This window comes from Pseudorca crassidens, chromosome 13 (assembly GCF_039906515.1).
Source record: "Pseudorca crassidens isolate mPseCra1 chromosome 13, mPseCra1.hap1, whole genome shotgun sequence".
Classification (NCBI taxonomy): Eukaryota; Metazoa; Chordata; class Mammalia; order Artiodactyla; family Delphinidae; genus Pseudorca; species Pseudorca crassidens.
In genome coordinates, this window is record NC_090308.1 from 80,709,339 (window position 1) to 80,727,696 (window position 18,358).

Consider the following 18,358-nt stretch of genomic DNA (forward strand, 5'->3'; position numbering starts at 1 on the left):
TTCTCTCCCTTCAAAGATTTATCTAGACAGAAAACCGTTTTTGAAAAGCGTCTGGTACTGTCTACATTACTCTTGAGATGCAGGAGATACTAATTCCTATGTCTGAAATGGATCAATATTTTCTAAATATTTGTATTAAAAGTATTCACATTAAAGAAAACTTGTAAAATACAGAAAAGCAGAAGGAACAAATCGTATGTGTGTATTCTGAATTTTTAACATGATAACGTTTATATCATACATATAGTTCTTTCTTGGCTTTTCCTTACCTTGCCGGGATAGCTAATGTTCTATATCATTGCGTAGCTTTATAAATAAGTTTTAATGATTACGTAATCTAATAGGTTTGATTTTTTAAAAAAAAAACAAGGACTGGTTGGAATTCTGAATTCTGCCATGTGGTTATTACAGTGAAATTCATCTTAAATTCACCTAATGACCCTTTAGAAATAGATCTTCTGTTTCAACAGGAATGGGCCGATGTTCCCAGGTGAGAGTTGCTCTTTGTGGGGTGTCTAAGGAGCTGGGGCCCCTGAAGGGGGGGCAGCTGGGCCAGCAGGCAGCCTGTGGGCTGCGGCCTGGGAACTGCTGACAGTGACCAGGGATGGGAGGAGTGGGACGGAAAGTCCCTGATGAGCCTGGAGGCTGGGATTCCCTGGGTCTCTGGAATCCCCCTCCCTAGTGAGGACGCAGCCCAAGTAGGAGAGGAGGGGCTCAGGCAGATGGGGGGCAGCGGGGTGCAGGGGAAGAACAACCCAAAACTCTCTGATAAGCCTGGAGAGCCCCTGTCTGGGGAACCCTGGCCTGGACTGTAAATCACTATCATTTTTAAAGGAGAGTTTGGCAACACAACATTTTAAGTCAACTATACTCCAATAAAAATTAAAAAGAAAGAAAGAAGCGCCTTTTGAAAAAAAAAACAACATTGTAAATCAACTATACTTCAATAAAAAATTAAAGAAAATTTTTTTTAATTTTTAAAAGAAAAAATATCTGGAAAATAGATGTGCTCATTATTACTGGGGCCATAGATTTTAGGCCCTCTTAACTGACAGAAAAAATATATACATATGTGTATATATCGACCCATGAGTGTACGCATTATCTATCTATCGACCTAATAATATGTGTGTGTATCTCCACCTGTATTGATATTAAACTAAACATGGATTCATAAAAAAATGAATAAATAAAAGCGATTCTGGCAAATGCATAAATATATGATGAACAAATTAGTGACTAAACGAATTGTTTTCTCCTAAAGGATCTAGATATTTGTTTCTACTCTTAGACGTTTTCTTCATTTATTAATTTTTTGCACCCAATTTACAATGAAAACAATTTTTATTGAATAATAATTAACTAGCTCATATTTATTCCAGCCCACACCCTCCCCGACTCCACAAATGATTCAGAAAAGCTTACAATAAGCAAAACATCAGAATGGGAGAGTGAGTGATAGATGTGATTCCAGCTCTCCAAGCCTGATGTCCCTGCATGTGTAATGATGATGACAGTAAATGCTTCATCATACCAGGGCAGGGTTAAAACGAGGTTGTGCGTAGACATTGCTCGCAATACAACAAAAAGGTTGTGTTAAAGTTAAGGGTGTGGGAATTCCCTGGTGGTCCAGTGGTTAGGACTCCATGCTTTCACTGCTGAGGGTCCAGATTCGATCCCTGGTCAGGGAACTAAGGTCCTGCAAGCCATGCAGCCAAAAAAAAAAATTAAGGCTATAAACTTGAGAACGCGTGGTTTATCTAGCTTAATTCTTAGAGAATGCTAACTGAACAAAAAATATTTATATTAATTTCTGGAGTAGAAGAGACTTTACTCTTTTTAACTCTGTAAGCTCTCTACTATTCCAGGCAATGCTTTTCTTCCTAGAATTTGAGTTTCTTAATTTTCCACGTGGGTACAATCCATGGGAAATTGTTCCCAGTCGATTCCTACAGCCTTCAGCCATTTTCAAGAGGCAAGAACCTGGCAGGTCTGTGTTCCTATTAATTACAAAAAGAAAATAGCAAGGGAAAATTCATCATTGCAGTTATTAGCAAGAAATATAATGAGCATTAGAAGCCTTTGAATTAGCCTAGAAACAGTGTGGACTACTAAATATAAAGTATAAATAGAAGATGAAGATGAATTTTAAAGGGCAGAATTTTGTTGGTACATTTATTTTACTTCCATTTCAGATTAGTTCTATGTATGCTTTCTACAAAATGAAGCGGAGACCACTTGTGTTTCTTGTCTTTAGATGGGTTTTCTGAAGGAAGGGCTGGGGCCAATGCCAGTACTGTTGATGCTGTTGTCTGGGCCCCTGGCCCCCAGAGAGATGATGGGTGAAAGGATGCAGTGCAGAGCCTGGACGCTGGGTCCTGTGCTGACATGGAATGCTCCCTTTTCCGCAGGTACCACTGCAAACGCTCAGGGACCAGAGTGGTGGAGGTGGACGGACCTGGGGAGAAAGGGGAAGCCAGGGGAGAAGCATCATTCTACAATGGAGTAGGCCACCCACATTGCACCTCTGCATTTCCATGGCCAAAGGAGAGTCCTAGTATCAATCAGTCAGTCAACAAATAAAGCAATGATAACATCTGCCACCTGCTGATAAGTGCCTGAAATCTCACCATCGAGGTTGGGCCGTTTAATTTAAATACTCTTTGGGATATATGTATATGTAGAGCTGACTCACTTTGTTATAAAGCAGAAAGGAACACACCATTGTAAAACAATTATACTCCAATAAAGATGTAAAAAAATAAATAAATACTCTGATTCAAAATCCAGAGAATTAGGGTTAGGAGGTGAGGGAGCTTGAGTGGCTGTACCATTTTAAGCTGTTCTTATTTATGCATAGCTTAAGAAAATCATGATTGTAGAGTCAAGAAGAGGATTTAAGACTGAATGGTATAGGGTAGCTAAGAAAAAACTGTAAATTTTATCTGGGGCCAGTGCTGTACTGTCCACCATCAGAAGAAATTAATGCTTCAAGTAGTTAAAACGAATGTGAAGAGATTATAAAATGTGACCAAGGTATAGACATCCAGAGCTGCACATTTGGGTGGGGAAACTTTTAGGAGCTTTGTCTTCCTGATTCCAATGGTTTTGAATTAAGTAGTTTTCTGTGAGTATTTCCAGGTTATAGAAGACAAATGAGGGTCTGTTGTACTGGACGCAATTGAATCTTACTCCACCATATTTGTTATTAATTCATGATTTTTGGGTGGATTTATCGGTCACAGTTCTCAGGTAGTGGCAAGATATTTTAGTCTTGAGTAAATTTACTTAGTTCCATCCTTCTAGATTAGTGGTTCTCTGCCAGGAAGGTACAGCAGAATCACTTTATAGCTTTTGCCAAATGCACTCAGTGACCTCCCCACCTGAATGAGAACTGCAGAGTGTTTGGGGCAAGAAGCAGGCCCGGTACATGGGGTTAGAAGAATCTGTCCTGATAAGCCTGTTACCACCCTCTCATTTTAAGAACTGCTGTTCCAAGTGGAACCGATGTTGCTTAATACCAGAAAACAAGGAAATAGTTTAAACTAAATAACTTTGAGTCTCACTTAAACTGGCAAAATTGTTCAGCATTTTGTTGGGATAAATCTGCTTTACCTTTCACATAGATTTCCTTGAGCTGGTACCTTGCTAAAAAGGAAGCCTGTATATACAGGCAATGAAGTGCTCTATCAATGCCTGTTAAATGCCCTTCCATTTACAACTCCTTGTAACTAAGATCTTGTGATCTTTCGTGCTTTATTTGGAGGATTTTTTTTAATGTTTATTCATAGAGCTCTGAGCAAAGCCTGGATTTTCCCAGCCGTGTGAAGGTTTACTATCTCTTTCATCATTCACTGAATTGTTACGTGAGGTGGTTTGCCTAGTTTGTGCTGGTCATTTTTAATTTACAGCCATTATTGAAAAGTGGTAAGATTCCAAGGCAAGTAGGGGCTCTGTCACTTGGAGAAAAATTTATGGGAGTAAAAATATTCTTTTTGTAAACAGTTACTGCTCTACAATGTCTTCACAGGGTGTAAGGCTTGGTATTCATCTGTTTTAATTAAAGAGTATCCTGCCTGTCTATTTGTGACCAGCTCATAAGAAGGGGGTGTCTTGGTGAGAAGTTCACAAGGTTGGAAGCTGTAGCTGCGTTTGCTGAACCGACTCAAGCCCTAGTCAGCAGTGGTATATGAATGCCAAGTACTAAGAATTTCTGGAATGTAGAATCGCACAGCACTGATAAAGTTTGCTTTGTTCCCCTATGTGACTTGACCCATTGAGAAAATGTGGTTCCCTAGGAAGTTTTAATAGTTCAAAGTCCTTAGTTAATAAAGCAAAAGGCCACAACATAATTCAGCTTGTTTTCACCTGCTGCCTCAAAGATTAACTTTCTTAACCTTAATGGGATAGAGTTACCCTTTGCTTTGAAGTAGTCGTTTATGGAGCTCTTCACGTTTGTTCGTTTCAGTAAACATGACACTGTTTGTGTGGATTTTGTTTTTGTTTGGGGTTTGGTATCACAAACTAAGACTTCTGCAACTTAAGAACCTTCTGGTAACATCATCTAAAAACAAATCTCGGGGAAAGGCACACCCACTTCTTTGTATCAACTTAATGTTTCACTAGGCGTGGAAGGGTTTTGAATTACTTCAGGAAAGCAGTGACTGATAGAGCTTACCCTTCAGTTTTCCTCATTTATTTTCATAAGAGAATGGGAGTGGAATTCAAAACATTCAGATCTGGAGTTAATGTACGTCACCCTGTCGGCAAGTGATAGGTTCTGTGTTTTTCCAGTGGGAAACTTTGACCCACAAACTGATATATGCCTGTTACAGACCTTGCTATTCCTTCTATTTCTCTCCTGATGCTTACTCTTTCAAAAACCAGCTGACTGTACAAGTTGCCTCTGGGAGCAGATTTCAGAGCAAAAGTGATATACGAAAGCAGCGTGTAAGTCTTTTTTTTTTTTTTGGTCAGAAGTTATAGTGTTTGAAATAAACCTTTTATATTTTCATTGAGAGTCTAAGGTCACTTAAATGTAGTATTTAATGTTAAAGGTGCACTTTATCTTGTTAGCATAATTTAACTTGTATGTTTGGTCACTTCACTCAAAGAAGGATTTTAATTACATCACGCATGTCAAGTAACCCTGCTATCGCCTGTGTGTTCCTTGTCTCTAACAGTGACGGATGAACGCCATTGACATATGTTGTCCTAGATTATCACAGGATTTTATAGGAATCTGGTAGCTGAATAACAGACATGCATGAAGCTTTTTTGGGCTTTGAACTGGAGACATTCCCTAGAATGTTTCTGGTTTGGGGTGATAACTTTAGTGATGTGCAGAATTGTGTCCCGTCCGTCTTAGGAACCCTCCAGGTAACCGGACAGCCAGAAGGAGTGTCCCTGTGACAGTGAGCGGCTGTAAACATCCTCGACTGGAAGCTGTGAGTCTGCAGACGGGCTTTCAGTCGGATGTTTGCAGCCGCTGACTGCCCTCTTGCGTCTGGGGCCGCCTGGCCGCCTTAGGCGCGGAGGCCGCCTTGACTCCTCTGGACACCTTGCTCTCCCTGGGATGCATGGTCCAAAGCTTGCGTGAGAAGGGAGTTCACATTCCCTAGCACCTCCCCTGTTAGTTCACATTCCACCCTCCCCCCCTTGCCTCAGTAACTTTTAAACCATCTCTGCATTTTCAGCAGGGCAGGAGGAGAGGTGCTCTGTGTGGGTAGAGATTTTGCAATATCAAAAGAAAAAAAATAGAAAGAAAAAGCCAAAGTATTCCCGAAGTGAGGGAATGTATTATAGTATTTTTGTTCTTAGAAAAAAAAGTGTACTAGGGCAGTATTTCCACAAATCATTCTCAAAAGGGATTTGCTTTGTCCTGCTGTTTATATGTACCTGTAATTTCAAAATAAGTGTTTTTTACAGACATTTGCATATATTTCTATCAATAAATCTCAGTTACTTGAAAAGAAAAAAAGTAAAGGCCAGAGTGAAGCGTTAATTCACTTTCACATTATTTGGATTAAACCTCTTTTATATTTTATAGGTTCAGCCTTTAAGCAGTAAAGTAGTTTTCATTTTAACCAAGTGCCTAAAATAAACTAACATTAACTGAACTAACTCTTATTTGAGAAATCTATTTGTTCTTGTTTTAACTGATGAGAATAGTATTTTAGGCATTTGTTGATGCTGTCTCCATTCAATTGAACTGTTAACTTTGCTTTATGTAATAGCATACATCTCTTAAAAATAATACATGAATCAAATTCTATCCTAAATATAGGAAGGCAGCCTAAGATGTTTACAAGATTCCTGTTGTGGATCTCTGTGAAGGACCTAATTTCTAACTTGTCCTTTTTGTAAACCTGTATTTGTCTTATGGCAGATTTGTTTAATATGAGACATTTAAATTGTAGAAAGGAGACACTTTAAGCGGAGATGAAGGTGGCATACTTTGCCATCTAAAATGTAGTATCTTCCACACACACAGTATTGTCATCCATGTAGAAGTTATAGTTTCTGTTCCCTGTTCAGCGCCTGCTGATGTTGTCGATAAGAGTTGTTATTGAAACAGTGGGACTGTACCACTACTTAAAATGTGGCCAAACTACAGTTGAACATTCTGATTAACTGGGATGGAGAGAGATCTATATAGAAATGCCTTAAATTTTCCACATACGTAAAGCCTTTAAGAGAAAAAACCCCATCAGTCACACTGGCCACGAGAGGTCAGATTAGATGCCGCTGAGCTGGGGCAGGAGGGTGGGGCTTCTGTCTGCTGGCCCTGGGGTGTGGAATTGAGAATGTGGCCTGTTCTTTAATAGGTAAACTTGAAACACTTCGGGCAAATACCTCAGCCCTGTCTCAGGGAACTATTCCCCAGGGAGCTGACCGCAGGTCTGGAGGAGGGGTGAACCCTCCCTGGCTCTTTGACCTTCACTCCCTTTAGGCTCTCCTCCCATGTTAGTTCACATTCCACCCTCCCCCCCCTTGCCTCACTGCCCTCTAAATTTTCCATTTCCCACTTCTATTTGGTTATTTTCTTCATTTAAGTAATTACTTGTTGGAATATTTTACTATGTAAAAATTACAACCTTCTTACATACTCTTAAACCAACTACAGGCCTCCAGAAAACCTTCTGGGTAACTCTGAAATTAGTGCCTATTATTCATTATGTCATGTGCCCCCGATTTCCATAGTAACAATCTAAAATACTATGTTAAGATAGTGTAAAAAGTGTGCTATTTATATTTGGAGTAAGATCTAGATACAATTTGTTTTAATATCACAAAAATATCCAACTTTAAAAATTTACAGTATTACACACTACTATGTGTAAAATAGATAACTAATGAGAACCTACTGTATAGCACAGGGAACTCCAACTCAGTGCTCTGTGGTGACCTAAATGGGAAGGAAATCCAAAAAAGAGGGGATATATGTATACGTATAGCTGATTCACTTTGCTGTACAGCAGAAACTAACACAACATTGTAAAGCTACTATACTCCAATAAAAATTAATAAAACAAACGTACACAGTTAAAAATAATTTACAGGATTACACTTCTACAACTACAAAGTTATTGTGCATGTAAGATAATTTTTTTTAATTCCGTGTTCATAACAGCATAATAAAATATCATATATGATCTAGAAAATAAAATTCTGGAACTGGACCACAGTAGGTCAGTTACAGAGATGAAAACACTCTCGAAATATGTGCTAGATAAATGTAACCTGTGTTGCTGTGAAGTTTGTAATGCTGAAAAACAAAACAAAACAAAACAAAAAAACACCACACTGAGCAATCACCACAACTATTTTATGTTTAGTTTTTATTTATGATGATTTGCCAGAATAAAAGTTGGAACATCCCTGAAAGGGAGATTTCTAATGAAAGTGTATGAGGTTCTAAAAGTGGCAGTGGTGACTCATTTAAATGATACTTATTTTTCCTGACCTTAAAACTCTGATTTGAACCCGCGCTCCATTTTGTAGTGATGCTATCTGTAAATGCTACACATGCGGAACCATTCCTCTGCTAAAGAATAAAACCAGGGGCAAGGACTCTGGTGACAAGGGAGCCTGCTCAGAAGGCCGTCCCGTGTGGGGAATCGGCACTCGGCCTCTGAAACCCAGTTCTGCCCAAACACATTGCCATCAGAATTGCCTTCTTTTCTCTCACTAAAGTTGTAGCTAAATTACCACTGGAGGAAAAAAAAAATCTTTCTTGAGTGGTGTCAGTTTGAGGTGGCTTAAAAATAATGATGCAGACATACCAGTTGTTTTTCTATATCAGAAGAGTAACCAAAAATGAATAATTTCTCTTAATTTTTGAAGTGACTTATTGAAATCTTAAAGATGGTTCTTAGTGAACTGTCTTAGAGTCTGACTTCAGTGATGCAGAAGACTTTCTTCATCTGGTCCTTTATCAGAATGAGGACTCTAAGTAGATCAGGAAGGTAAATTTGATAGTGTGTACTGCGGTTGTCTGTGTGCACAAACTAAGCTGTGAAACCAGTCAAGAGACTGGGGTTGTTCTGATTATTGGTTTTCCCTTTCTCTCTTACTCCTCTTAATGGCAAGAAGCCAGTAAATAAAATGAAAAAAAAATCTCATCCTCTGGATGTGCTTATTATTAAAAATAATAGTCAATGAATTAAAAATTCTTTAATAGACTTCTTCAGTTTTACGCAAACAAATACCTCTCACTGATGTGCACTTTCAATCTTCAGCGTGAATGTGATGAAGTTAATGTTGCCGAGGGGTACTCAGTCTGCCTTTCCTAACTGGTGTATCTAATTATTATATAAAGTTGATGATGCAGTACTTTGAGAGCAGAGACTTTTTAGAGTTTTTTTTTTTTTTTTTTGCGGTACGCGGGCCCCTCACTGTTGTGGCCTCTCCCGTTGCGGAGCACAGGTTCCGGACGCGCAGGCTCAGCGGCCATGGCTCACGGGCCCAGCCACTCCGCGGCATGTGGGATCTTCCCGGACTGGGGCACCAACCCGTGTCCCCTGCATCAGCCAGCGGACTCTCAACCACTGCGCCACCAGCGAAGACCCGAGAGTAGAGACTTTTTAATATAAATTAAAACCAAGTAGATTGGGGATTCATCAGCACAAACACTAAATGTGAACTTACTGTCCCCAATTCAGGGCCCTACGTGGTTGGAGAAATTAATGAACTCCTTCAAGTACCCTAACAACTCTGAGTAAAATCAGAATCTCTCCCCAGCTCCCATTTCAAAAACGACAGCATGAGCTCTCAGGATATGCGATACCTTACTGGAAAGTGTGTTGGAAAACGTTAAAGGTTATACCGTGTGATAATGTGTCATAAGCTCGTTAGTGGCAGTGTGCTTCCTTGCAGGGACTGAACTACCATTTCTGCATTTTGGATTCAGTGTTTTTAGCTAAAGAGTTAAACTCTTGAAAAGAGCAAATGCTTATACCAGTGAAGGAAAACGTGTGTAAAAGCTAAAGAGATGCCTGCAGTTAAGTATGTAAATAAATGTCTCAACGCCATGAAAGAGTGGCACTTGCAGTCAAGATTCCCGCGGTAGAAATACATTGATTTGCAGCATGTGTGATGTTGATGAGTAGAAACATTATGGCCCTGTTGACATGAAGATTTGCACTGAGTGTAAGCATGCTGCCAGATGAGCCAGAGAATTGCTAGAAGTTGCAAGTTCAGAAATTCAGCTTCGAGTATTCATGTTTTGCACAAAACAGATCTTTCTAAGTGCATATTAAGGAAGTGATTTTGCTAAATTCCTTACTGATTAATGATCTTGTTAGATTAAAATGATCTTTGGAACTACAGTCTTTCAACTATGGAATGCCCATCTGGAAAATTTAATTTTGAAAGTTACTCTTTTTCATGTACTCTCAGGGGTCTTCTTGGCCATGTCAGATATATAGTTGTCTTTTTCCAGTCCTCATTCTACTCTCTTACCACAGTAAGTAAGTAAATATTTCACTTAAAATAAGTTGTGACAGTCAGATATTGAATAAGAAATTAGGAACTCTGCGTACTGTTTGTTCAGAATAAAGCAGCAGTATCTTGACCTAATCCTCTAATCTTTCTACTCTTTTTTTTTTTAACATCTTTATTGGAGTGTAATTGCTTTACAGTGGTGTGTTGGTTTCTGCTGTATAACAAAGTGAATCAGCTATACGTATACATATATCCCCATATCCCCTCTCTCTTGCGTCTCCCTCCCTCCCACCCTCCCTATCCCACCCCTCTAGGTGGTCACAAAGCACCGAGCTGATCTCCCTGTGCTATGTGGCTGCTTCCCACTAGCTATCTGTTTTCTGCGCTGATGTGATTGATTCCTTGTAACTTGCTCCTAAATCTCTGAGTAATTAAAAATAAATCGTCATGAGTTATTACAAATTCTAAAAATCTAAGGTTGTTTTAATAGTATAAATTGGATTTGTCAAAATGTAATTTACTGAAATATAACTGATCTCTTTTTTGGTATAGAAAAGAATCTATTGATATTGTTGGTACAAGTTTGCTTCTCATTGAATGTGTGTGATGTGCTAATAGCTAATTAAAGCCGACTTTGACAGCTCACTCAGTTTCCCAGCTGGGATAGCACCAGGAGGAGTGCTGGCAGAAGTTAGGCTTAGGGTCATGCTTAGGGTTGGAGAACCAGCTCCAGGGGCTGGTGAGTAGTCCTGTCCCCTGAATCTCGACATGGTAGCTCACTCTTCCTGAAGGAAACATAAAAGCCCTTGAGGTGACTTACACCCAGCACTGCTGATTACTTTTAGGTTAGGGAGGCCTAGGAGAATACCAGTGAGTGCAGAAGGATTGTTTTCTCATGAAGAATGATCTATATCTGAGATTAAGATATTACTAAAGGGCTACAGTGCATAAGTGCTGTACCACCCCCTTTTGGAGCCTCTTCTAAAGGAGGCTTCATGGTTTGGTTCATGCCCCCTCTTCTGCTGTCCCCCAGCTTTCTAACCTCCAGCCACACTGACTTTTAATTCTTCAAACAACTTTGCTCTATTCCTTTGCACCCCGAAGCCTTTAAAGGCCTTAGCCCTTCCCTCTGCATAGACTGAGTACTCTCACTTTACCCACATCTACCCCCAAAAACATACGGCCGTGCACACACACATACACACTCACACTCTACTTTAGGTCTCATGCTTAATGTCATTTCTTCAGAGGAAGGCTTATTCTTCCCTTTTCTTCATGCCGTGGGCTCCTTCTTTGTCCTGAGATGGAAATCTTGAGAGGCAGCCCATCATGTGAAATTCTGGATGGAAAAGAATTCCAGGCAGAGGGAACAGCAAGGGCAAATGAGCAGAAGTTGGATCAGGCAAAAATTAGGAAGTGTTCTGGTTCAGAGCAAGCAGAACAGAGTCAGAGAAGTAAAAAAGGGGTGGGCAATATAGGCCCATTAGATCATAGTGACAAGTTTGAATTTTACTGATGAACATTGGATTAGTACTTGTTATCATGAAAAGTTCTCTGAATTTTAAATTTAGTTTAATTAGATGATAAGATCTCAGTCATAGTGACTCTAGCAGAATGTGGGTAACCTCTTTTTTAAGATGAATAACAGCTCATTTCAATAATATTGAAGGCCTCCTACTGTAAAGAATAGTGAAGTTAGGGGCTGAAGGATACAAACTTGAAAAAGACTTGCTCCCTGTGATTTCTAGTAAGGGTGGGATATGAGATGTCATGTGGACCAGAGATGCAGGATTACCCAAATTCCACCTGAGACCAGCCACCCCTCCCTGCAAAGTCTCGTAGGAAACACAGGTGGCCCTTGAACAACACGCGTTTGAACTGCATATGTCCACTTATACACAGATTTTTTCCAAATACATTAGAGAGTTTTTTTGGAGATTTGCAAAAATTTGAAAAAACAGATGAACAACATAGCCTAGAAATATCAATAAAAATTAAGAAAAAGTTAGATATGTCATGAATTTGTAAAATATATGTAGATACTTGTCTATTTTAACCTTTACTACCATAAAATATACATGAATTTATTATAAAAAGTTAAAATTTACCAAAACTTAGGCACACAGGCACTTGCAGACCGTACATAGCACCATTGCGCACGTGTAAATGTAAACAGTGTAAACAAATGTACAGAGGCTGTATTAAATCATAATGGCATAAAATTAATTTCGTGGCCACCTCCTATTGCTATTGCCTGAGCTCAGGTGTGGGAAGTTCCTGCTTAAAGTGCCATGTGACACTAATCATCTCTGCATGAGCAGCCTGTCTCTTCAGTAAACTGTGTATGGAAATAAAAAGTGATCTCTCGTGGTTCTCGCGTATCTTCCATCATGTTAGTGCAACACCATAAACCTTGAATAACACCATGGGACCCACTAATGATGCTGGAAGTACCCCCAATACCCAGAGAAAATTCATGACGTTATGAGAAACAGTTGAACTGCTTGCTATGTACCATAGATTGAGGTCTGCAGCTGTGGTTGCCACCACTTCAAGATAAATGAATCCAGCAAAGGGACCAGTGTAAGAAAAAAAAAAAGGAAATTCATGAAGCTGTCAATGCAGCTATACCAGCAGGTGCGAAAACCTTGCATTTTGGGGGGAAAACCTTTTCTATCATGTATTGAAAATGCAGCTCTTATGTGGGTAGAGGATTGCTATAAGAAAGGCATATCTGTAGACTCTAATAAGATTCAAAAAATGCAAAGTCATTATATGACAACTTAAAGCAACAGGAAGGTGAAGGAGCTAAAGCCAGAGAATTCAATGCCAGCAAAGGATGGTTTGATAACTTTAGAAAGAAGTTTGGCTTTGACAGTGTCAGGAGAACAGGAGAAGCAGCTTCTGCCGACCAAGAGGAAGCAGACAAGCTCCCAGACACATAAGAAAGTAATTGAGGAGAAAGGACATCTGCCTGACAGTTTTTTAATGCAGACAGAAGTGCCCTATTCTGGAAGAAAAGTGTCATAAGGGCATTTATTAGTAAGGAAGAGAAGCAAGCACCAGGATTTAAGGCAGGACGGGATAGCCTAACTCTACTGTCCTGTGCAAATGCAGTCAGGTTTATGGTCAGGACTGCCCTCATCTATAAAGCTGCTAACTCCTGAGCCTTAAAAGGAAAAGATAAACACCAGCTGCTAGCCTTTTGGTTGGACATCAAGAGGGCCTAGACGAGAACACTTTTTCTGGATTGGTTCCATCGATGCTTTGTCCGTGAAGTCAGGAAGTACCTTGCCAGTAAGGGACTGCCTTTTAAAGTTCTTTTGATCTTGGGCAATGCCCCTGGCCACCCAGAACCCCATGAGTTCAACACTGAAGGTGTCAAAGTGGTCTACTTGCCCCCAAAACACATCTCTGATTCAGCCTCTAGATCAAGGGGTCATAAGGACCTTTAAGGCTCATTGCACATGGTACTCTATGGAAAGGATTGTCAACACTATGCAAGAGAATCCCGATGCAACATCATGAAAGTCTGGAAGGATCACACCACTGAAGATGCCATCCTTATTATAGAAAAAGCCATGAAAGCCATCAAGCCCGAAACAATACATTCGTGCTGGAGAAAACCGTCCAGATGTTGAGCATGACTTCACAGGATTTACGACAGAGCCAATGAAGGAAATCATAAAAGAGATTGTGGATATGGTGAAAAGGTGGAAGTTGAAGGGTTTCAAGGTATGGACCTCGGAGGAATTCAAGAGCTCTTAGACACCACGCCCAAGGAATTAACAGAACCTGACCCTATGGAGATGAGTGCTTCCAACCACTGCCAGAGCATGAGGAAGAAGCGGTGCCAGAAAACAAGCTGACATCATATGATCTGGCAGAAGGGTTCTGATCATTCAAGACTGCCTTTGGCTTCTTTTGCAAAGTGGGCCTCCTATGATACGGGCACTGAAAGAAAAGCAGACAGTGGAGGAAGGATTGGTACTGTTTAGAAACATTTTTAGAGAAATATAAAGCAAAAGAGTCAAAAATGATGATGTGTTTATGTGAAGTTACTCCAAGTGCGCCTGCCTCTCGTGCCTTCCCTTCCCTTCCTCCCACTCTGCCACCCCTGAGACAGCAGGACCAGCCCCTCCTCTCCCAACCCCTCCTCAGCCCACTCAACACGAAGACAACACGGATGAAGACCTCGATGATGACCCACCTCCACTTAACGAGCAGTAAATCATCATCATGCCACACAGTTGATAAACTTACCTGTGGTATGTGTGTGCATGCCGTCGTGTGAAAGTCTAAGAAGTGTATGGCAAGAACTGTAGAGACATTTTTGTGTCATCATCACCATTATCGATCGTGTAGCACATCGCGTGCAAGACTTGTACGGAAGTGGATAGCCTATCCTTACATAGGCGAGTGATAAGGTGAGTGATATTTAATATAAAATTAATAATGTGTTAGTTTTCTCACTGCTTTATAATTCTGCTCTCAAAGAATTACTATACAGTGTGCCTCTCTCAGAATTAGAAGAATTATGTATCATTTTCAAAAAAAATGTTTCCAATTCTGTATTATGAATATGACTATAATACTGTATGCCATAAAATTTTTAATAACCATTTGTTAGGGTATAAGCTAAGCTACCATGAAGCAATCATATCGATTACAGGAGGCTACCATAAAGCAATCTTATTGCTGCTTCTTTGTTATCAATGCATGAATCTTTATACCTGTAAATAAATATGAATTTATTTTTCATATTATCTTTTCATTTTTGCTGTCTGGTGTTAGTAATACATATAACATCTGCAGTGTTTTGTATCATATAAGACAATATTGGTATTGACAGATGATTCATCTTATAAACAGATAATGTAAATTTACAGTATCGATAAATACAGTACAGCACTGTAAATATATTTTCTTTTATGATTTTCTTAATAGCATTTTCTTTTCTCTAAGCTTACTTTATTGTAAGAATACAGTGTATAATACATGTAACCTACAAAATGGGTGTTAATTGTTTACGTTATAGGTAAGGCTATTAGCAGTTAACTTTGGGGGGAAGTCAAACTTGCATGTGGATTTTTGACTGCATGGAGCCCCTAACCACCGCATTGTTCAACTGTGCATGCTAATTAAAGGGAAAACAAACAGAATAATGTCACTAAGTAGAGCGTTCCCTCCAACCCCAATAGAGAATGTTAATGAGCCAGGCTGCACTAAGGAGTCATTTATTTCACACTCCTTCAGCCTACAGCCCCAGGTGGGATATATGAGGGATCCTGAAGAAGACAGTATCTGACAACATGGAAGAGAAATAAATATAGGGACCTCTCCCAGAGTACCCCTTACCCCTTACTCTTGGGAGGAAGGACATCCAGAAGAAAGTTTGTCCGATGGGGCAGACTATGGCCCTTTCTTTGTGCACCTTCAGCTGAGCCCGGTGCCCGCCATCCCGCCTCTGCCCGTGTGTTTGGGTGGGGCCACAGCAGCATCCCACTCTGCCCGTGTGTCTGGGCGGGGCCACAGCAGCATCCCACTCTGCCCGTGTGTCTGGGCGGGGCCACAGCAGCATCCCACTCTACCTGTGTGTCTGGGCGGGGCCACAGCAGCATCCCACTCTGCCCGTGTGTCTGGGCGGGGCCACAGCAGCATCCCACTCTGCCCGTGTGTCTGGGCGGGGCCACAGCAGCATCCCACTCTACCTGTGTGTCTGGGCGGGGCCACAGCAGCATCCCACTCTGCCCGTGTGTCTGGGCGGGGCCACAGCAGCATCCCACTCTGCTCGTGTGTCTGGGCAGGGCCACAGCAGCATCCCATTCTGCCTGCATGTCTGGGCGGGGCCACAGCAGCATGCCACCTCTGCCTGCATGTCTGGGCGGGGCCACAGCAGCATGCCACCTCTGCCTGCATGTCTGGGCAGGGCAGGGCTGCAGAAGAGGGAGGAGGGAGAGAAAGGGTTCAAGCAGGCACCCAACTGCCCCTAGATGCCAATACGTGCCCTCCAACAATGTCTATTCAGGTGGAGTTGACAACATACATGTAAAATACATTAACAGTGGTGCGTGATGCCCTAAGTAGCTGCAGGAACAATGAACTACGGGCTGGCATTTGTTTATTGTGTGCTTTGTGCCAGGCGTGTTCTATGTGCTTTGTACTGACTCAGTTTAACCCTGGCAGGAGCCCCATGAGGTCGGCGCTGTCATAAGTTTACAGGTGAGGAAACTGAGGCACAGCAGGGCTCAGGGACCTGCTCAAGGTCACTCAGGAAGCGGCGGGAACCGAAAGTAAGAATAAAAAGTGCTGACCGTCACCGAAGAATGAACAGCCGGTTGAAGCTGGAAGGATTGCGGAAGGCGCCTGAGCTGTGCTCCGCTCACACCGAGGACGAGGAGTAAGGCGCTGCGTGTCTGGGGACAGGCCCCGAGTCAGGAGGGTACAGGGCCGCAGGCCGCCGCCTCCCCGGCCTCCACGTGTCCCAGGGGCTCGGGGACCCGCCGTCAGAAGCCGCGCTGGGACGTGGTGGAGGTCCTGAAATGGGGACCAAGGATATCTCTGTAAGCGTATGGCAAGCTCCGCTTGTAAATAGTGCTGAATTATAGGATGAAGTTATTATGCAGAAATGTTTTGTTTCCCTTGAAAGCGAGAAAACAAGGGCCGGCTCCCGCTGCATCTCTAAATAGGCTGCTGTTTCTCTTTCTTTTTGTCGTTGGGAAGAATCATTCCTGCCGGCGTGGCTAACGAGCTTCCGCAGCTGTTGAATGCAATTATACATTCTGTTCCACGAGGCCGTCGTGCGGCCATTGTCTCGGGGGGGCTCGGTGTGTGCTCCGGCCCCGGGATGCTTGGACGGCACAGCGGCCCGAGCTGGTCTTGGTCCAGGAGGCTCTGAGGTCTGGGGTCAGGCGGGCCTGCAGGAGGAGAGGCTGCTTGGGCACAGGGGGCCGGAGAAGGGCGCTGTTTTTCTACATCACAGCTGCCCTCTTCAGCAAGGACTGAGGAATGCTAGAGGAGAACCGGCCACCGTTTTCTAAAAAGGGTCTTCTATTAAAGAAAAATTATTATCCGACCGATTCTACCTAGACACTAACTTTCAGTCCTCCAGGTGCGGCCGTTGAGCAAGTCCGCAGCCGGCCAAGGCTGAGGGAGCCGCGTCCACCCAGTTCCTCGCCTCCTCCACGCCTGTCGGCGCCGGAGCTCCCTGGTCCGGTCTGTTCAGTAGAACTTGGAAGATTTTTGAATCTCTCAGTCTCCTGTTGCTCTAAATTCAGACCTTCACTGCCAGTGTCCCTCAGCTGTTTCCCCGCGGTGATCCCTTGCCTCCTGTGCACTCCCCAAAAATACCAGTTCCCCTGGTGCCGCCAGGAAGGCACTCCTCGTCCTGGGGCCGCCAGGCTCCCTCTGGCTCTGAGGTGCAGACTGCTGCCGCTCCTGGGCTCTGCTCAGCGGGGACCTGCCCCGGCGGGGGTGGGACTGCTTACAGCCTGGCACTTCGGTGCAGAGGAAGTAACTCAGCTTGGGACTGAGGGCCAGAGTCTCTCATGACCAGGGAGTTATGAAAACCTGTGCTTCTTCATGAACGGCCCTCTTCCCAAAGGCCTAATCCTCTCTGCTCCTCCACCGAAAGAATACGTGGATTTCTTTCCAAACATTTCCATCATGTATTTGCCGTAGGAAAAAAAAAAATCTGGGCAGTATCTGACTACCTGCCACATGAAAAACCAGGTCCGTGGTTTCTGGGTTACCACAGATAATGAATGCACAGTTCATCCTGGTGAAGTGTTAACCAATCAAATGACGTTTAAGAGTCAAACATAAGAGAGAGCTCACAAATAAGCACGGGAAAGAAACAGAGATATTTGTGCCGGTAGATGAACGCAGACACGTGGGTAGCTGCGTGTTCTTAGACTCTCCATTTCTTTCCATCCCCTCCTCCCTTATGGACCTTCCACTGGTGGCCAGTTGTTATTCATAAATTTGAGCTGTTTGCATAATAGGAGTTGCAGTAATCTAATTATACTATTCTGATCACCAGTTACATTCATCTGCTCCTAGTACTATAGCAGTATATACACACTCTGTAACCTCTTCGCTTTTGCATCTCTTCACCTTTGAAAAAGAAAGTCAATCTCAATGAACAGTGCTGAGGAAAATATTCTTGAAGAGTAAAAACAGTGTTTAATAAAAACAGGGCTTTCCAAGTCCTGGTCTCTGTTTATATTACTAAGGAGATGTTAAAAATATAGTCTGGAGAGACTATCTTATAGTCTATAACTGGAGCATAGCTATCTGCTGACACACAGGCCACTTCTGAAATACTGCTTCACACCCACTTTCAAATAATCTGATGCCGTCTCAGCCAAATTAATCTCTGACTAACAGGAGTCCTTTCTGGATTTACATATAG

General features: G+C 42.1%; 2 long non-coding RNA genes across 2 annotated transcripts in view; both read left to right on the top strand.

Annotated features, from left to right (window-relative positions):
* The window catches only part of LOC137204843 (uncharacterized), a 48,082-nt gene that overhangs the window by 10,826 nt on the left and 18,898 nt on the right, over positions 1-18,358 (top strand). The window lies entirely within an intron of this gene.
* On the top strand, positions 4,750-14,706 carry LOC137204844 (uncharacterized). Its single transcript, XR_010933868.1, has 2 exons — positions 4,750-4,950; positions 8,929-14,706. It is a non-coding gene; the product is annotated as an uncharacterized lncRNA (long non-coding RNA).